Source organism: Sorex fumeus, unplaced genomic scaffold, assembly GCF_029834395.1.
Source record: "Sorex fumeus unplaced genomic scaffold, SorFum_2.1 ptg000008l, whole genome shotgun sequence".
NCBI lineage: Eukaryota > Metazoa > Chordata > Mammalia > Eulipotyphla > Soricidae > Sorex > Sorex fumeus.
The window spans coordinates 31,666,036-31,688,222 of NW_026606065.1; the positions used below are offsets into that span (position 1 = coordinate 31,666,036).

Below are 22,187 nucleotides of genomic sequence, written 5' to 3' on the forward strand. Positions count from 1 at the left end.
AAGACCACATGCCCCAGTGTCACTGCTCTGCATCACTGTGACCCTTTCACACGGCCTCGTGGCTATAAAACTATGCTCATATAATAATTAAAAAGATGACAGCCCTTGAATGCTTCTCATGTGCCAAGTATGGTTCCACGCCCGCTACAGAGATGATTGTCAGGGTTCATAAGAAGCTTCCTGGGAAAGCAATGTTTTAACATTGAATTTGTAAATGTAGAAACCAGGGGGTCAGACAGGTTATTTGACTTGCCCAAGGTCACCCATCTCATGAGGAGGAGATCCCAGATCTGAACCTACCACTTGGCTCTATTGAGTGCTAAGAGCATAAATGGGGGCTAGAGAGACAGTACAGTGGGGAAGTCACCAAACAGTCTTGCACTCGGCTGACCCTGGTTCGATCCCCAGCATCCTCTATGGTCCCTGAGTACTGCCAGGAGGGATTCCCGAATGCTGACCCCCAGAGTGACTCCTGAGCACTGCTGATATGGCCCACAAACAAACAAACAAACAAGAATATAAAAATGACTGATTCTTACCATATGCCTGGCACCATGCTAAGCCTAAACAGAAATGAAGATAAACAGTAAAACTGCTCCTACTTTGGGGGAAAGACCCGATACCCAGATCTGCAATGCGTATGTACATGAGTAAGAGAAAGGGAAGGAACATCATAATAATATTAAGTCTAACACTTTCCAGAAGGATCCATGTAATGTTTCATAAATCAGTCTTACAAATCCAATTAAAAGTGATTTTGCCTATTTTATAGATATGGTTGAATTTCAACACATCACACTCGTCATGGAAGGGGGCAACCAAGGGCCACCCCTGATATAGCACTCTGTTTCAGGACAGGAGGTAGGGTCCTGTGGCAGCCCTGAGCCATTAGAACCCACCGCAGAGGCCCTGGGTTTCAGGAAGATGAATGAATTCTACAGAGCTCATCTGGCTCTGGTGAACTGTGCACCATATTTCATCCCATGGCTACTCTTGGCTTACTGGAAAACTAAAGCTGGGCTAGCGGGGGTTTCTGCAGAAAGATGTGGGTTCAGGGCAAGGAACTTTGCCTACCACGGAGGACCCCTGCAGGAACCTCTGTGAGTCCTAGGCACGTCAGAGTTTGACACTTCCGGAGACCTTTGGAGAGAACCCACAGTTGGGAACTGCCTTCATGAGCCCACTATTTTGTCTTTTTTTTTTTCACCAATTCAATTCACCTTGGCTTCCATAATCAAAAGGGCCCACTGTGAAGGACGGTGTCTGTCTGCATCTGTCTCTCATGCAGAGAACCATATCAAGTCACAGAGGTGTGACCCCATGGCAAAGCCTGCTCACCTCCTCAGTCAAGTCACCCAGCCGTGGGTCCCCATCAGCCTGGCTTCCTGCCTCTCCCTCACCTCTCACTTCCAGAGCCACACTTTGGAAAAGACACCAACAGCACCCTTTGGCTCTAGATGGGGTGGGAGCAGGTCACTGGGGTCTGAGCCCCTGAGAAAGTTGCAAGGATGTCGAGTGTATGCAGAAAGCAGGGTTCCAGCAAGGGTTCATGGGACTTGGCAGAAGCTGGGTTTAGGAGGTGCAGAGTAGATGGTTGTATGGAGAAGGAACTGTTACGGCAGTGATAGTTGGAAATGGTCACTCTGGACAAGAACTGCGTGCTGAAAGGAGGTCAACGAACAAGCATGATAACCTCTCAGTGTCTGTTACAGTAAACTATAACGCTCAAAAGGGGAAGGAGGAGGGGGAGGGGAGGGAGAAAAGGGGGAGGTTGTTTAAAAAAAAAAAAGATTCAATGTGCTTCCCCATAGGAATATGCCCAGAAAGGATACAAAGCACTCTTTGACCAAGAACACACACAATTAGCAAGGGGACAAACCACCTGCCTGGAGGAACAGAGCTGTCACTCATGACTCAACTCCTACATGTCCCACATCCTCTGGCTCTGAGCCTCCCAACACTTTCCATCACCATCCCATTTGGAGCAAAATGAAAGCTGCTCACCTAAGCTGAGTCACAGTTTGGCTGAGATCAGCAGGGGGGGGCAGATCAGGATTCCAATTCAGCTGCCTTAGAGTCAAGGACAAAATTCCTCACCCTGACCTCGAACCTCCCCCGCCTGAGACGCGGAGCTATTATTTTGGCATCCACAGTCCCAATGATCTCAGTCAAGGGCAAAAATTACAGTGCAAGGCACCCAATGACTATGTCCTTGGACAAAATTCGCTAACTTTCTCTTTCATCCAGGGCACATTTAATGGACACTTCCTCTGTGGCGGCATGAGGGAAATTGTGCAGTAGTAGTAGTAATAATAGTAATAGTAATAATAATAATAATAATCTCTTTAAGAACCAGGCAGGGTCAGGATAAGATAACTTAGTGGTCCAAGATACAGGATTTGAACCCAAGCTTGACTTTAGACACCACAAGGCCTGCCACGCACTGCAAAAGAGCGACCCTGGAGACAACCCAGCACTGTCTGGCCCACCACCATCTGGTAGCCCCTGGCACTAAGGAGTCCAGGATGCTCTGAATCCTCTCACCTTGGCCAAGTGTTGCTCGGAATGGCCTCTGGGCCCTAAGCATCGCTTGGAAGTCCAGCCACCACACACACACTCTCCCCAAATCAAGCAAAATTCTTACCCTCCTGGAGCTTACATTATTACCAAGGAAGACCAATAATTAAAAGAAGGGGCGAGTATGTGGCAAAGAGAGCTGGGGAGAGAAGAGATCTGAGGACACAGGAAATGAGCGTTGAGGGCTTCCTAGTGTGGCCTGTGCTTCTGGGGCAGGAGTGTGCCTGGGCAGAACGCTGGGGCTGAATTTCCAAGAGGTAGAGAGAAAGGAGTGGAGTGACCTGACAGAGGAGAGCAGGCGGGTTCACCGAAGGACTCCGGCTCTCTGACTGAGGTGGAACCCATGGCGAGTTAATGCACTGCCTGATACTACCCCGAGGCTCCCATCTTCTTCACGTCGTTTTTGAAATGTATTAGCAACTTTAATAAATTATGAGAAAGTGCATTATGTCAGACTCCCCATCACTAAATATTGCTGATCTCGTGCAGAACTCCATTTAGCCTGCCCTTGTGAGCTGGGCTGGGACACAGAGGCCCTGAGACCAGGGTCACCCTTGCTCCAGTGCCCTGAGCCTGGAACCAAACCTTTACGACCTGCTCCTTGAAAGGAGTGGAGAGTCGTTCTCACAGCAGCCCCACTCCTGAAAATTCCAGTAGCTAAGAAAAGGTCAGGACGCTCCCCACTTCCTGGAGCAGTGCTGGGGGACAGAGCTGTCCATCAAAGGCAGGGCCTGCCCTAGGTTGCAGTGACACAAAGATTCCGCTGACCTAGTCCTGCTCCATGCTGCTCACATCTCCCAATAAAGTACTCTCTGGTCCCAATGCACCTCTCTGTCCAGTGAGATTGTTTCGTTTGTTGGAGGAATAGATAAGAATGTGGGTTTTTCCTCTCTCTGGAGGATCTGGGTCTAATTCTGCCAGAGAGGGAGAGGGAGAGAGAGAGAGAGAGAGAGAGAGAGAGAGAGAGAGAGAGAGAGAGAGAGAGAGAGAGAGAGGAAGGCAGCCAGGGATATCAAAAAGAGGGACAGGCAGGAAGACCACTAGCATTTTGTGTCTGAATGGTCCAATTGATCGTTTCATTTCTATTTTCAGGACTGAAAGTGAGCACGCTGTATCTATCTTTAGCTTGGGTAATGTTTGGGTGCTAAGTGCCACTGGACCTTTTCATAGCTTAGGATGTACCATTGGGAACGCTCATTTTCAAGTTCATGGTCCTGAGGTACTGGAGACATTTAATTAAAAAAAAAAAGAAAGAAACACATATACAGACAATTCCTTCTAATAGTTTTCTGGAATTTTCTTCTGATGATCAGTGTTTCCCCTCTGTAGAGTACTGCTGCTCTGGCCAGGGAAACATGGATATATGGACTTCTTGCAGGCAGAAAAGTCATATAAATCTGTGTGTAACGGAGTCGAAGGTTGTATAAGTCTATCACTATATAACATGAAGATTCAAATTCAAATGTTCAACAACTCCAGAGTAATTTTGGAGAGGTTTATTCTTTTTTTTTTTAACAAATAGATTTTATTTGGAGAATTTTTAAGGTGTGTGTGAGGGTGGGAGAGAGAGAGAGAGAGAGAGAGAGAGAGAGAGAGAGAGAGAGAGAGAGAGAGTAACATACTCAAGAGAGAACACAGGCTTCTCCAAGGACGGAGAGAGAGCCCCTATACACATCTTAGCATTAGACACGAAGGCATGAAAGTACACATCTCAAGACGGGAGATGCGGGTGACACATGTGCTCAGCCCACATGTGCTCGGCTACGTGGGCACAAGCAGCACATGAGCTCAGGCAGCATATGCGCCGGTGAGGTTTATTCTTAACCAACATCACAGAAATAAAGTACAGAAGTTTAGAGGGAAAAAAAATTAAAAAAAAGGAAAGTTTTATTCTTTCAGCAACCTACAAGTAGTAATTATAGGTAGTAATTATTACTGCCTTTAGGTAGTAATAATAAATAATGAACGACTCTAAGTTGTGGGCTGGGGCTTCAGATCCAAATTCAGTGGCTCTTGTTAGAGGAAACCTATGAGTCAGTGAGACCAATGGGAAGAAAATCACTCATGAATCCCTAAGCCCCACCATAAGAGACTCATTTATTGGTGCTATTTCCCACTCTCAGGACCAGACCTGTAACAATGGCAGGGTGTGGGAAGGAACAAGACACACACTCAAAAAAAAAAAAACAACCTGCCATTATTTGTTTCAATGCAGACTAATTTGCTCATCATTTTAAAAGACAGTAATAGAAGGACCTCAGTAGACACCATGGGAAAGATGAAACTGGAGAAGAATCTAATTTCAGCAAAGAATGGTAGGATGGGTGAAGAACGGCCAAGGAGGAGAGAAACTTAGCTCCTTCTCATGAATGGATATTGGATTTTACTAACTGCTTTTCAGCATCAACTAGCAAGACTCTATTCTCCTTTCCATCCTCTTAATGCGGCTTACTGTATCGATTCATACAGTATTGACTGAGACTGGGCCAGTTTGTGGTATCTGCACCAAAGCTTTCCTTCAATGAACCAGTTCTTCCAAGTTATTTCCTTGGCTGGCTGGCTGGCTGGCTTCTAGAAGGTTCTCACCTGCCCTGGGGACTTGGAAGTCAAAGCTTTCCAATGTTTCAACACCAAAGGCCTGTTCTTGGTCATAACTGGTTGGTTTCATTCCAATTAATACTCAGGGTGCAATTTCCTTTCCTTGTTAGAAAGAACAATATGGAAAATGGCAATGAGGGGTCATTCTTTTTTTTTTTTTTTTTTGCTTTTTGGGTCACACCTGGCGATGCACAGGGGTTACTCCTGGCTCTGCACTCAGAAATCACTCCTGGTGGTGCTCAGGGGACCATATGGGATGCTGGGAATCGAACGTGGGTCGGCTGCGTGCAAGGCAAATGCCCTACCCACTGCGCTATCTCTCCAGCTCCATGAGGAGTCATTCTTAATGAACAATGATGTAGGGAAGAATGGACACTGGCCTGGGGTTCATGGGAAGAGACTGAACAAGTCACTAGGAAGGGACTATGGCAGATCCAACAGAAATCTGATTCAACTGTCTTTCAGCCCAGGCTTAAAGTGGTCAGCTTCGGTATCCCTAGAAACAAATAAAGGGGGACTTCGGCATGACTCCCAACATTCACACACGTGAAAAAGCATCATTTCTAAGAGACAAAAGCTATTTCAAGAAATCAGCAGTTTACCCCAAGTAATAAAATTTTAGCCTGCCATTTTTGCAGTTCTAAAATATTTTCCTTTCTGGTGAAAAGTTGTTTTTTTTTTAACTCTTCTAAAGCATAGCTTAATGGTAAAACTTACATTAAGTTTCACTTGATCTCTTAAATTTAATGCTAACTATTTAATGGTAACTATTTTTTTTAAAAAAGGGGAAATGTTGAAGAGGGGGAATCATCAATAAGAGCTATCAGTACCCAATGATAATTATCACTATGACAGTCTTAATTTTGCTGTATTCCCTATAGTTAAAAATCTTGGGTGAACAAATCGCTCTCTTGTCTGATCATCACCTCAGGAGCCTTTCACCTGAAAACAGCTAGGTGTCTCCTATAAAAATTGGCATCATCAGTCTCTAAGTAGATGCAGCTCTAGGGATTCCACAATTTCTCCCATTTGGGGTCTTCACAGTTTTCTACTTTCACACATAACTTCATGTCAAGTGTTCTCACACACATAGCCCTCCCCCTTCCTGTTTTTATTTCCTCAGTTCAAGTGGAATTATTGGATTAATGAGTATGGATTTTTGCCTGGCTCTTAATGTATCTTGAATTGGCGTATTCTTAAGTGTAATATTATCTGAGCACTCAGCATATCTAGATGTTTTTCTCAAGAACTAATCATATTACCCTGATATTTATCAGACAATGAGCACATGGTTTTTCTTTTTGCTTTAACTGCCAGGAAATTCGGAGCTAAAGTTCAAATCCAATAATGAGTTCATCTCAGGTGACCTGTAATATGTTCCGCGTTTCCCTCAGATCGATTTTCTACTTTTTTGTCCCTTTTACAAACAATGATGCTGAGTTTTGAAAGTTCCCTCAAATTCTTTTTTCAGAACCCGAAGGGTTCTAAAACCCATTCACCTACATACTTAACCATGCACATGCCTATGTTTTCACGGTGTCCACAGCTACAGTTCTAGTAATGAGCAGCAGGAAGGCCCAGAGTTCTTGTATCCAGAATCTACACAAGACCAAAGAACTCCTGCTTTACAACAGATACACAAGGCTGGACTGACAATGTCTGGAGCCACAGCACTAGCTGTAGCCTCAGAACTAGCTGGGGCCTCAGAACTAGCTGGGGCCTCAGAACCAGTTAGTCTCAGTTAAGACAAACTAAACTGGGTTCTTTGCGTGCCACATGTGAACCCTGCATGAAGCATGACTAGTCCATTGTTCGTGATAACATCTTTCAGGGCTTCACCATGAGTGTCTCTCTCTCTCCAAGGCATCTTCATCTCGCTTGTGTCTCTGGCCTTCCCATCGCCACGGGTCACTGCTCATTTCTAAGCTATAGACAGAAGCCATCTTCAATGCTGCGGCCGAGCCATTGTGCAGAGGCTGCCCTGACTAACGCTACCAACTGGTGTTTTACACAATGGGAAATTCATTGTCTCAAAGCTCTGGAGGCTGGAAGTTCAAGATCATGGTATTGGGGCCATACTCCGTCTGACGAGTCCTGGGAAGATCAATTCTGGGCTTCTCGGATGTCTCTTCATGTGGTTTGCTCCACGGAAATCTCTGTATCTAAACTTCCACCTTTCAGAATGCCAACGACGTTGGGTGAGGGTTTACCCTGACAATCTTGCTTGAACTGGATCACCTTTGAATAGATCCTCTCTGGGCTTGGGTACATAAACTTTGGAGGGGATGCAACTCCACCACCATTCAATGGCCTGAAAGGTCATATTCCTGATCTTTTTTTCATCTCCCTGCTCAAAAATCCCTCATTGTCCCAACTCACCAAATGAAATCAAATTCCTCCCAGTGGCATTCGAGTTCTCCCGAAGCCCAGTTTCAACGCATTATTGTTAGTTTTTTCTCCCAACATGCCTCCATATTCCTCTACACTGCAGTCCAATTGCATTACTTTCCCATTCCAAAACACCCACACTTTCCTGCCTCCACCCCCATACTGATGTGGCCCTCCTAGAATGCCCCCTTCTCCCACTCCAAAAGCCCCTCTCAAATGTCATCTCCATTATAATGCCTTCTAGTTCCTTGAAGAAGACATAGCTCCTCCAGTCCTTTGTTTGGCATAATCTACTGGAAATAAGGATAATTGTTGCATTACAATCAGCTATGTGTAGCCACTTTCTTCCCTAAACACAGGGATTAACTCATCTCTGCCTCCCTCCCAAAGTCTTTTCTTTCCCAATTTCCCCCACAGTGGTTGCTAGCTCCTTTTTTATAAACACACAGGAGGATAATGTGATTCTGACATGGGGAACCATAGTAATGTGCCAGAATCATCTACAATAGCTCATCTTAACAGTATGTAAACCAAGCAAGATATGTGCGAGTAGGTATTGGAATAAATGAAAACAAAGGCTACTGTAAAATTTAAGATTAGTGTTGTGTTGGCATGGGTTGAACAGGTCATTTCTTAATTTAAAAAAGTATAATGGAAGTGTTCATCTTTTGTCAGCCTCCTCCTTCCCCACTACCCAGGAGATAATTATTTTTACTAGGAAACATCCCTTTTGTCCTCATCCTCTTCCCCTCCCCATATAAAATTCCATGAAGTTCACTGCTAAAGAAAAGTAAATATCCAGATGGCCAGAGAAATGACCTTTCCCTAACAGAGGGGATGGATTTGTTATCCAGCCAAATGTTTGAAATTCTTCCACCAGCATGCATAATTGAGAGAGAGATGTGTTAATTACCCTTAAGTGACAGCTGGTAGGACTTCCTAGACAACTCTGAGTGGAGTATTGATCTGGAATTATTGCAACTGACTGGACAACAGCGATAGATAAAGGGAAGGCCCCTACAACATTCTTGAATGGGCAGGTCAACGCGTGGGTTCTCAGGGGCTGCAGGTATGATGGCAGCTGGCCAATGCACATCAGGCTACAAATGCACCAAAGTATGACATTTTATGAGTAGCAAAGGGGGAGGGGGGAATCCCAAAGATGTAATCCCTATTATTATACTAGCTCAATAGCTCAAAATGGGTCCTTATCAAGCAGAAACACAGTTGCAGAACATTCAGATGAGCATTTTCTCCTTCCTGCAAGTCCCCCCCCCCCCCCCCCGACGCAGTATCCACATAGCTGGCTGACCGTTATTTAAGGAAGCTGAGTGACTGCCGAGCTCTTGACTCAGCACTGTGGACGTTTTGAAGAGGAAGCAGAAAACATGATCCTTGCCCTAAAGAAGTTACCCTCTTGGCACTTGCTGAGGAATAATTTAATTCTCTCATTTCTTTTACACATCCACACTTTGGGGAGTCTACAAAGGGGGGAAAAACCCATTTTACCTTTAAACAGAGAGCATGAGTGTCAGGAATATTCTTTTTTCTTTAAAAAAAATCATCATTTTTATTGACTAATACAGTGTGCCATGTTGTCGCTATATTAAGTTGTTCAATTTTCATACCAAAAATACGCACACAAAAAAGAAACATTGGTTTCTTCCCCTCCCTCCCCCTCCCATTTCCTGTTGCTATTTTTCTTCCTTCACCTGGAGTCACATGGAATGTGGAACTGCTTGACTTCTCTGAAATCCAATATTATGGTATGTCAGCTTCCAAAGTCACTACTTTGGTGTTCGTTCATACATTTTTGGAAAAACTATCTGGTTTTGGTTTAGTCTAGGGAAAATACATTCAAGATTTTTCCCCCTTCAAATGTGTAGAAGAAAAATATACATCTCTGCTAAACAGCTGGAATCAATTTAAGGTTTTGGCACATATGATGGAAAAAAAAATCAATGGAAGTTAAGAGTTGAAAGGCAATGTTTTCCTCTACAACTCTCATTAAACTGTGTCCGCGAAGAAAAATAAAAGGAGGTTCTTTAGATAATTAGGATGAAAGGTCAAGTAAATACTTAGTCAATAAGGTCTTATTGAAGATTTAAGTTTATTATGCTCTAAGTTGGAACAGAAAAGGTGGGACTCAAAAGATTTAGGCTTCCTTTCTATCCACCAGAAGAGTTTTAAACTTAACTATAGAGATGGCAGAACATGCACAGAATAGTAATAAGATGCTATGCTAACAGGAATAATAGAATGTCTAAAGGGCTATGCACGCTAGTGGTCTCCATGAACATGGAGCAATTCAATCAAGGTCAAGGCTCTTTACAAACTCTAGAAATCCTGTTGAGTGCCCATCCAAATTCACTTCTTTAGTGGACAAGAACTTACAGTCTGATCCTTGTTCTGGTTAGTTGGCAGTAAAGCTCCAGGAGGCAATGTTCAAATGCTCTTTCCTCCCTATTACATATATTATATATGATAGAATATATGTAATATATATAGAATATATTGTCACTGTCCTCCCGTTGTTCATTGTTTTTGCTGGAGCGGGCCCAGTAACATTGTGAGACTTGTTACTGTGTTTAGCATATTGTATATGTCACGGGTAGCTTGCCAGGCTTTGCCGTGAGGGTGAGATACTCTCAGTAGCTTGCTGGGCTCTCTGAGAGGGGCAGAGGAATCGAATATATTATATAATATATATTATATATTCCTTCCTTATGTATTTTCCCCCTACATGGAAAATAAGCTAATATACAGAACACCTATTTCCCAACCCTTTCTAGCTTTAAGAATATTCTTAGGGTTTTCAAGAAGCTTTTGTTGCTTTGTTTCTTGCTTTGAGGGAGCAAGTTAGATGAGACCCCACCAAGGGTTGACATTCATTTATGTCCCAAGCTTTCACACTGGTGGTCCAGGACCAGCCTTCCCAGAAGACTGATAAACCAATAAACAACAATGTAGTAGTATGTGCCATTTAAGTGACACACACATAAAATGCCATCACAATTTTTTCTCAGATGGTAATTACTGGCTCCAAAACTATGGATCTTGAGGGAATGGAAGGCAAGGAGAAGGTGAATCTAGAGAAAGTGGTACCAAGGGAGAAGGTGCAAAGGAGAGAGTGTCCCTGAGCATCAACCACAGCTCAGAAGTAAAAAAAAAACTCAGAGTGACCACAAGGATCATAGTGTCTGGCCACTTAAGAGTGAGCTCATCAAGAGGAGGCTTGAACAATGAGGTATCATCTCATACCATAGAGACTGGCACACATCGAAAAGAACAAGAGAAACAAGTGTGCAGAGAAAGGGACTCTCCTTCATTGCTCATTAGGAATTCCAACTGGTGCAGCCTTTTTGAAAAACATTATGGAAACTCCTCAAAAAGCTAGACATTCAGCTTCCATATGACTGAGCAATACTACTTCTGGAAATATTCCCGGGGGTGGGGGCATAAACATACTGCAGAAAAGCCATCTGCACTTTTATGTTCCTCACAGTTCTTTCACAATAGCCAGAATCTGGAAACAGCCCGAGCGCCCAAGAACAGACGACTGGATAAAGAAACTATGGTACATCTACTGAATGGAATACTATGCAGCCACCAGGAAAAATGAAGCCATGAAATTCACATATGAATGGATGGACATAGAGACTATCATACTGAGTGAAATGAGTCAGAGGGAGAAGGACAGAGATTGGATGATTGGACTCATTTGTGGGATATAAACAACATAGTAAGAGACTAATATCCAAAGACAGTAGAAACAAGGACAGGAAGAATGGTCCATGGTTGGAAGCCTGCCACAGTGGTGGTGGGGGGGGAGGGCAGCTAGGGTAGAGAAGGAACCACTATGACAAAGATAGTTGGAAACGATCACTCAGAATGAGAACTGAGTGCTTTTTAAAGGAGGTAAAGGAAAGAACATGATAACCTTTCAGTATCTGCTCTATAATGCTGAGAGGGAGGGAGAGAGAGAGAGAGAGAGAGAGAGAGAGAGAGAGAGAGAGAGAGAGAGAGAGAGAGAGAGAGAAGAAAAGTACCTGGGGGGAGGTAGAAGGGAGGGAAACGGACCATTGGTGGTGGAAAATGTGCACTGGTGAAAGGAAGGGTGATGGAACATTGATTGTATGACTGAAACCCAATCATACACCTTGTAACTGTGTATCTCAGGATGACTCAATTTAAAAAAAGTGGTTTGGTGCTTTTAATGCAGGTTGGAAACAAACAAAGAAAATATCAGATTGCAAAGCAGAGAAGAGTTGGGAAGTGGGAAGAATTAAGACCAGATGATTCTTTCACTGGAAAAAAATCCCTGTAAGTGAGGCCCACCGCTCAGAGGTGCTGGGGAAGAGAAGAGATAAAATGTCACTCAATGGTAAAGAATCAGTCTCTGTTCAGCCACCTGTCTCTGTGTAAGATATCAAAGGGGCAGCCAAAGTGGTCAGGCACAAACTATGTCAACTGCCTCCATGCTGGGGGGCAGAGAAACCCACTGGAATTAAGGGTTTTGCTTTTCCTTCACACATTCAGTGTGAACACGTGGACGCATGTACATGTGATTGTATGTTATTTTCTTCATCCCGTCTCTGAAAAATGTTAATTCTTGTCTGGGTAACTTTCTATCAAATACCTTGAACTTCTCACACTGACCATCAGAATATCAAAAAAAAAACACAGAAAGCCTTCAGACTACATACTTACAGGTTATAATGGATCTAAATTTTATATTTAACCAATGAACCTAAAATTATATGGATTTAATATCAGCTAAGCATCTGGGCCAATCACTTCTCTAATCTGCTCATTCTGCCTGATATATATGTGAGTCTAAGATTTCACTCTTATTTCCACATAGTAGACTGTAATTAGCTACAAAGGAATTCTTCTATTACAGTAATTTCTTAATTAGACATAGGGATGGAAAAAGAAAATTTGCAAATAATAGTAATTCATCTAAAATCACACTTAAACTATTAGCTTTAAATGCAACTGAAGAATTTAACTAGAACTCCTGATTTAAAAAAGTCAAGAAGAAAGTTAACTAGAATTTCACCTTTCTAAAATATCTGTGAAGGTGTTAATGAGCAGGTACTAGCTAAAAGGTAGGTTGGCAATTAAGGCAAGAGAATGGGGCAGAAAGCCCAATAGGAGAGAAAAGAGTGATTTTTTTCTCAACCTCTTTACAAAGCAGCATTTCTGACAAAGCCTTATGCAGAAAACCAATAGAGAAGCCAGGTAGAATGTAAAAATCTCCTAAAGGTTCCCCAAGGCAAGAAGAGTGGTCAATTCTCCTACCTTTTCTCTCCTTGAAGACTGAACTGGAAGTAATAATAAAGCGCTGATCATTTGAATTTTTTATAGTGAACTATTATATTTGTGAGCAATCACTAGTTTATCAAACGGACACTTTGATCACAACACTGGGCTTTGTTTTTAAATACTCTAGATGAATGGTTTTACTGTGTATGGGGGGAAATGTGCATACACGTATGGGTGTGTGTGTTGTTGTTGTGTGTGTGTGTGTGTGTGTGTGTGTGTGTGTCTGTATCTGTGTCTTTTCTGTGACCTCCTACATGCAAGACAAGCACTCTACTGCTTATCCACATCTCTAGTTCAGTGGTTGTCAGCCAGGTGTCAACACCAGCCCGCAGGCCAGCAGGGGGAAACTTATCTGCTGATCACTGGTAGACATCTGTGATCTTAGACCTTCAGAGACTGTATGCTTCAACAGACGAGAAAAATGGCCGCCTGTTAAATCACTACTCTCCTGGTCCAAATCATGGGGTATTAGGAAATTCGGGTAACCAAATAAGTATCATTAAATAAGAATATTAAAATAGAGAAAATTAAATTGTGACCTATCCAAAATGTGACAGAATTGTTTTACTATACGTTTTGGAGGAGAGAAGTGGTCCCAAACTAGAGGACTCGCTCTGGATGCGAGATACATGCTGAAAGTAGACTATAGACTGAGCACGATGGCTACTCAATACCTCTATTGCAAACTACAACACCCTAAAGGAAAGAGAGAGAAACAGGGACTGCCCTGCCACAAAGGTGGGGTGGGGTGGGGGCAGATGGGGTGGGGGGTGGGAGGGCTACTGGGATCATTGGTGGTGAAGAATGGGCACTGGTGGAGGGATGGGTACTCGATCATTGTACAACTTAAACCCAAGCATGAAAGTTTGTAAGTCTACAACTGTACCTCATGGTGTTTCACTAATAAAAAAATAAATTATAAATAAATAAATAAATAAATAAATAAATAAAATGAGACATCAGCAGACTCAATGTACCTTGCTACTTCCGGAAAGGGGGATAGAAATTTTGGGAGAGGGCTTGTCAGGCCACAGCACAATCATTTATTCAATTACGGCAACTCAATTATATCCCAGTGACCCCAAAGAAGCAGTGCACATCCAATTATGCCTAATTTATATCCTGGGAGGTGTGGGTTCTGGTTCAATATAAAATCCTGGTAGAATCACAGTTTAACAAGCTTGACAGGACATCAAAATTGCTATGTTGTTTCCAGATCTCATTAAATGGAAGCCTACACTTTCCTATATCGTTTCAAGGGAGTCTACACTATTATTATTTTTCTATTTGTTTGTGTAAGGAAAATGTTGAGCCAATACTTCGTTGGAAAACAATATAGGCAGTTGGAGAGAACTGCTGGGAGAACAGGGCGTTTTGCCTCCCCAAGCAGTGGTGCCTGGGAGAATAAAAATAGCTCATTATCCTTCCTGTGGCAGCATGTAGTAGAATGCAATATTCTTCATAAATCTGACATGATTCAAACTATCACAGCAGCAATCCTGAGCAGTTCTGAGTGACCCAACAGATGCACTTGGAAAGACTCTAGAACTTTCTCTGTATGTCCTCCATGTTGAGTTTCTGATCACAGCAACCCTCTCATTTTCCATTTTGATCCTAATTGTCCAGAGACTCTAAAACTTCTACCCTGAGAGACTCCCAACACCTCCACCCAACCCTTTAACCCTTCCCACCAGCTCCCAAGTTCTTCCTTCTGACACATCGTGCTCTGTTCCGAGGAATGTTACTCCAGTTCCTCTCCGGATTCGAGCTTGAAACTACCTTTGAAGTGGGTACAATAAGGCACCAAAGCAATAAAGCTATAGATTGGGAGTCCTCCCTCTCCCTCCTTCCCCCTCCTCCCTCTCCCTCCCCCCGCCCCCCCCACCCCCCCCCCCCCCCCCGCACACACACACAACTGGATCCTATCCCTGTTCAGGCTCTAGAGCTGAAGCCTGAAGCATTATTTCAAATTTCTGGACCAGGCTCCTCAGTGGCAGAAAGGGAAATGATGGTTCTTTTCCACAGAATTCTTGTGGTGACTCATGACATCATCGCAGATAAATGCCTGGCACCTGCTGAATGTCCGCTCCCCGCTCTCCGTTTTCTTTTAACTCTCGGCCAGCCAGCCTTTCCTGTGCACGCCCTCTCCCTTCCTGTCTTATTCTATTCCTGGGGCCCAAAGAGTCCAGATCCTTAGAATTGTACCATCTCGACACCAACCTCCTAGAAGTTCCTGTCTTTCATGACACATCTTGTCCCTGTGCGTGTGAAAGCAAGTCTCAGGCTCAGACTCAAACCTGCCATACATCGCAGGGAAAAGAAAACTCTAGAAGCTCCAGGTACCATGGTCCACACAATGGGCATAACCTTACAAGCTGGGCTGTGAAGACTACGTGAAATAATGTTCTTAAAGATACTGATATCTGGACCGGGGTGAGAATTAATGGGTTAAGACACTTGCCTTCATACAGTGTCCCGGGTTCAATACCCAGTATCCCATATGGTCCCCTGAGCACTACTGGGAGTGATCCTGAGTACAGAGCCAGGAATCAGTACTGAACACAGCCAGCTGTGCCCCGGCCCCCAATGATACTCGCATCTGCCAGGCATAAATGAAACCTCCACACAAACGAGTGAAATGATTGTTTCTTTGGGGATTTTTTGTTTGTTTGTTTGTTTTGGCACATTTGGCAGCCATCTTACTCCTGGCTCTGTGCTCAAGCATCATGCCTGGTAGGCTTCCAGGACCAAACATGGTGTCGAAGATCAACCTGGGTCGGCTGCATGTAAGACAAGTGCCCTATCAGCTTTCTATCACTACTACAAGAGCCCTACGATAACGCTGGCCCAACTCTGCTACTTTGCATGTCAATTTAGTCTTAAACAGTGTCACCAGGTCACTTGCAGTCAAGTTCAGTTTGATCCCAGACATCTTTCTTCAAGATGGACCCTCCCAAGGTTCCCCCCTTCCATCCCATACACACACTTCCCAGAGCCAAAAAAAAAAACCCATTCAGGGTAAAAGAGAAACCGTTGCACCAGGAATTCAGGCTTCTCCTGCCTTCCTGAAGCCAGCAACTCAGTGGCAAAATGGAAAATGATCGTTTTCCACAGAATTCTTGTGGTGACCAATGACATCACCACAGATAAATGCCTGGCACCCTCTGAATGTCCTCTCTCTCTCCTCTGTTTTCTTTAAACTCTAAGTTGAAATGCTCTCCCTCTCATTTGACTGATGGGAATACTGAGATGCTTCTAGAATATTTTGGTTCTATGTTTCTTGGTGCTTTCTGAGGGGCTGGGGGGGAGGAAGTGGGCAGCAAACCTGGCAGTGCTCAAGGATTACTACCAGACTCTATGCTCAGGGATCTTTCCTGTAAGGGCTAGGGAGACCCTATGTGGTGCTCGGGACTGAACCCCAGTTGAGGGGGTGCCAGGCAAGTGACTTGCCCGCTGTTCTCTCTCCAGCCCAGAATGTTTGTTTGTTTGTTTGTTTGTTTGTTTTTCCTTTAAATCACCTTTGGGAGTGGTTAGTAGCCCAAGACGCAGCGAATGAAAGAAGAGGAGACCTGGATTAGGGCTGGCCAGACAAGAAGTGCCTTCTGGGAACCAAGCGGGCAAAAGGGTTGTAGCATCAGGGAGAAGGGGCTGAGCAAGCTCCAAAGGTAAGAAGCCTTCCCTAAGGGTGGCGGTGGTGCTCTGGAGGGTCTCCGCAGAGGCACCATCTGAAAAAATGCGGCCGTGGGCCCCCTCATGATGAGTGAAAAAGATTCCACTGAGAAAGAGCCAGACGAGTCAGGCTGACTGTGGAAGAGCCCCTGCCCTCACGTCTCATGTCTAACGCCGAAAGCCTGGCTGCTCCCCACTGCCTCCTGATGGACTAACGAAGGCTAAGGATGCCTCTGTGGCGATGAATGAAACTCATTTCCTAAATGGCTTCGAATGTTCAAGTGGGCCTGTGGTGCTGGGCTCATGCCTTTGGGCTGGGGGACGGAAGGCGACGCCAAGCAAAGCATGAAACAGCACTTCCTACAAGTAACCCAATCTGCAGGACCAGCGCACTCAGACACCAGGGTGACCTCAGCTGTGACACACCGGGAAGGACATCCTGCCACACTCAGCAGTGTCCTTCTTGCACCTCCACATCCACACTCCACTCCCTTCCACTCGCTTGGTACAGTTCTTGACTTTCCTCTTGCCCAAAGGCTCCCAGACCAAGGACAGTGATTAAAAGCAGGGAGAGCAAGACACATCCTAAAATTAGCTACATCTGGGGCCCAAATCCCACCTCTTCACCTTGGAAGGCTTCTAGATCATTAATAGAAGCTTCTTCCGTTTCCTACTCATAAGGATCAGGTATGTACCTGAATGATAGGTTCCAAAGAGAGGTGGAATGCTGGAGGCAAACTACACAGCCAGTCCAAAGCATGCAGCAGACATCCAATAAAGGATGCCTCCACCCCTCTAAGCATCTACTGTCCTTCTGTATAGGCTGATGGCATCTATGCTGATGAGAAAGGGGACAATTCCAGTCTCACTTCATTAAGGAACCATCACTTAAGCATCTTGAGTCATCATTTCCCAATCGTAATGGAAGCCATTAAGATGGACTTGAATGGCCTTATCACCAACCTGGGCATATCAGCTGAGGATGCTGCTCATCTGTTCACTCACTGATGTTTTTGTTTAACCAGCTAGATTTCCCTGAAGTCCAAGTGTCAAAGATATGGTGTCTCCCTGAGAATCAGTCTCTCAGGCAAATCTCCTATTCTTTACAGCAGTATCAGTGCTCAGTATATTTATACGGAGTGAATGAGAAAAAAACAAAAATGCTAGTGTAAGAACTTTTCAATCAAATCATAATACAGTCAATAAAACATTTGCATTTTGAAAGCACTTTAATAGTGGTTCACATAGAGGAGTAAAGATATACTTTACAGAGGTCAAGTACTCTGGCTATTTGGTCCATTTCTCCAAAATCTCCTTTTTCTACCACTGCAATTTGTGATTTGGACTACAGTCCTCTTCTCAATGTCTCCATGTCCAACCCTCTTGATGCTGGCACAGCCATTTAAGCCACTTTTCGCCCATGAGTTGCAAAAGGAGGCAATATTTGTAATTTACAAGTTGGGTCTCTTCCTTTCTTCCACATTTTCTCTTTTCCCTTAAGGCTGTGTGTAGCAGTGGCCCTTCCTTGAGCAGGGAGAGTCTAGTACTCTAAGGTTTACACAATTCCACCAAAAAGTCAAGAGACAGACGGAACCCTATCCCTGAAAAACTGGACCAAAGAAACCGTCATATTCCATGAGAGAAATAAGCTTAGTGCTTATTGGATTAAACCATATAGTTAAAAGTCCTATAATTTTTTGAAACTCTGTAAGTTTTTCATTTTTTAAATTTTATTTTATAAAGTAGTTCATAATATCTTATTACATTTAATATTCAAACACCAACCCCACCACCATTACACCTTTCCTCCACCTTATTTCAGATGCTTCCATCCCGAATCCCAACCCCTGTCCCAAAGGAGAACCAAATAATATATTTTGTATTGTTTGTTAAAAAGCCATATAATTTTTGGATCACTGTTATAGCTTAGTACTTACAACCCAATATAATGTAGCATAGCTTACAATATGAATGCTACATAAATAAAACATTATACTGTATAATGATATTTAGTATATAACATATAGTACACATTGTTTTAATATATATTTATATTATATGTAAATATTATGACACTGGATATATAAATACACTGTAAACATACATTATAAATCACATTACTGTATCATGTGATATAACTTATTATGTGAAAATGTATAAAAATTATGCAATATATTATAAAATAGGTGGGATGGAGTGATAGCACAGCAGGTAGGGTGTTTGCCTTGCACGTGGCCGACTGGGACTTGATTCCTTCTCCCCTCTTGGAGAGCCCGGCAAGCTACCGAAGTATCTCACCCACAAGGCAAAGCCTGGCAAGCTCCCCATGACGTATTCAATATGCCAAAAACAGTTAACAACAAGTCTCGCAATTTGTTGTGAGATGTTACTGGTGCCCGCTCGAGCAAATCGATGAACAATGGGAGGACAGTGACAGTGCAGTGCTATTATGAAACAGGTATATTACATATGTAGCTATAGAAACCTCTCAGAATATATTTGATATACAAATAGATAACAGCATAGAAAATATTGCAACTAAATTTTTCTCACTAAATATTACACTTTGAAGTTGTCATAAATCAGGTACGTATATATTTGATATGGATAAACGGAAAGTAAATAATGTAATTGTCCATATTTTCAAAATGTCCTAGTGTTCATAACTTAAATCTTTCAAAGAATTTCTCCACAAATTATCTTATTGATTAATTTTCCATTTCACTATTATTGACACTGGTGATACAGATATCCTTGTAAATGACCTTTTATTCACATGCGTAAGTATTTCTCTAGCACAAATATCTAAAATTCTCATTTTGAAGAGTATTAACATTTAATCATTTCACTGTATTCCAAACTGTCCTCAAATAGCACAGCGGGTAGGGTGTTCGCCTTACAAGAGGTCAACATGGCCAAAACGAGTTCGATTCCTCCACCCCTCTCGGAGAGCCCGGCAAGCTACCGAGAGTATTCGATATGCCAGACACAGTAACAACAAAGTCTCCAATGGAGACGTTACTGGGCCCGCTCGAGCAAATCGACGATCAACGGGAGGGCCTTTACCTTTACCTTTCACTCCTCAGAGTAAATTTCTACTTCTATAGCGTGTGAGAGTACCTGCTTCTCTATCACAACCAACATTAACAATCTATAAATGTCACCCTACTCACAAACAAAAAAAAAAATAGGGTTAGAAAAATTCAGAACTAGAAAAAGAAATTTAGCAGCGGTCGAGAATCATCAGCTACCCAAACCACAAATAACCACACTTGGTGATCTTCTGCACAGGGACTATTCCAACCGCCAGCCTGCTCTTGTCCTTCCCACCATCCTTGCTCTCCTTCTGCTTTCTCCAACCAATCCTGTTCACTGCAAGTGAGGCTCCTCATTGTGGTCTTACATTATCAGATAACAGCCAGTCCCCATGATCTCCTGCCACGTGTTTTGGGAATCAGAAAGACCTCAGGAAATTAGGAGGATGCACTCTAATATATTTGCAAGTTCTTTTTAACAGCTTAGTAACATAAACATATTCTGAAGAGGAGAGTAAGCTGTATGCAGTTTCCTGCAGCTCTGGGGGCTGAATATTCTACCTGCTCATTGCCTTCTTGCTCTCCTGGTTTTTAGTACAAGCAGAAAGAACAAACCTTTTCTTCCTTCTTCCTCACCAAACTTTTTTGCAAGTTGATAATCCCCACCCTCATAGTTATGGGCTTAATATTCACCAATGCACACTACTGGGTTTGGTTCTTAAACAAGAACTCTGTTGGTGGGATTTATGGACAGCAAAGAGTGTCTGGATTATGAGCTGCCCTGAGAAAGTTAAGAGAATGTCTTAAAATAAATAAATAAATAAATAAATGGGCAGGATTTGTATGCTGAGAAGGGAGGATGAGATCAAGTCCCAAATGTCCCGTTTATGTGTGATTGCGCATTAAAAATGCTGAATCAGGTGTCTCAGTTTCTTTGTCCTTCAGAAGAGGAATAATATAGTGAATACCTGCTACGGGTCGGACTCCATCTAGGCTGGGATATAAATGAAGGTAAAACTAAACTCCTGTCCTCAGGAATACACACTGCAAAGGTGAGACCAGGGAAAGACAGGAGCCAAGTAAATAGAAAAAGGATTCACTCAAGAACTAGTAACTGAGCTCGTATTTTGTGCTGAGGACTCTTTCAGGAATTGTTTTAGAAATTTGCTTTCAGTATTGTTTTTGTAAGAATTGTGGATAATATACTGGGAGTGGCAAGGGATCTGTGGTCAGCCATGAGCCTTCTCTGACCAGTTAAAAAGCCCTGCAGTGGTAGCTGCCTTTCCTAGCTCTATTGTCCTTCCGTTATCCTTGTCACCTTATCTATCTGTATTTATTCATTTGACTAAATTTTTTGGTACTGTTGTTTTTGCTGCTCTTTCTATAACTTACTTGATGTTTTGTTTTGACCTTGCGTCTACTTTGGGGCAGCTCTCTCCTCTCTGGAAGGGTAAACAGAGCCAGTTAGGAATGCAGCTGTACAAAGACTCTTGGAATTGAGAGAATGAATATTCAGAGTCCTGGCTGCTCATCTCGTAGCTTTCTTCAACCTGCTGGGCCTTTAAGCAGTTGTATTTTTTTATTATTGCTGCCTAATGGTTCAAGGAACGGTCCTCAGGGGACTAGCTCTATACAGATAATGATCCGATAGGGAGCACAATCTTCCGATAGTGTGGAAGATTGAGATGTTCAAAAAAAAAAAAGACAGATGGGTTGATGGAGACATCAGTGGCCTTGGAATTAGATGACAGAGATGGTAAGCCTGACCCTCCATCCACCATGACAGCCTCCAAGACCCCGAGCCAAGTATGATGCTTGATTTTCCCAAACTCCCAGGCTGCTTGCAAAGCACCGTGTTTCCTGGAACTGGCCGAAATCAAGGGCACAGACAGACCCATCCTGGGACTTGCCATACTAAATGGCAGTTTTCTGACTGACACTCATTTTTTACTTCCATGACTCCGAGGGCTATCAACTTGAAATCAGGCATAGCCTCACCAATACTGTGGTCTCATACAAAAGACAAAACTGGGAACATACAGTTTGATGAATAAATTAAGGGAGAGGTAGAGAGAATCAAGGCAGAAGATACAAGTTCAAAGGCCAAGGCCTAGCGAAAAGGCAAAGGTATAATAAAATGATTCTCCAGGAATGCCAGGCAATATTGCCCTTCTAGTACTAAAGCCCATTCAACAGAAAGACCCAAAGAGAGAAAAAAAGCAGGAAAAGAACCACAGAAGCAAGACTCTCATTACAGAAAATAAACAAGACTCTGTCCCTCTGAAACCCATTTATTTGCTTCCATCTAATTTAAGTTCAATCGTTTAAATGGGCCTACTATTTTAAATGTCAATTAATCAGATTCATACCATGTCTCTTCCTCAGAGACTTCTTTACAGTCCGTGAAATCAAATTTTATATTAGGGGCCAAAGACCTAAAAACTGTGTGGTATGTACACATACCATATACCCAAGTAGGCCATTCCAACTAATAATAGCAGTCTCCCCCACACCCCACTTTTAGCACCTTTTGCAAAAAGCTACAAATTTAAATACAAAAAGAAACTGTCGCATCATTTTTACTATCTTATT

At 43.1% G+C, this 22,187-nt stretch overlaps 1 protein-coding gene across 9 annotated transcripts in view; it reads right to left on the reverse strand.

The window, feature by feature from the left end:
• The window catches only part of MBNL2 (muscleblind like splicing regulator 2), a 166,513-nt gene that overhangs the window by 67,656 nt on the left and 76,670 nt on the right, over nt 1-22,187 (reverse strand). The window lies entirely within an intron of this gene.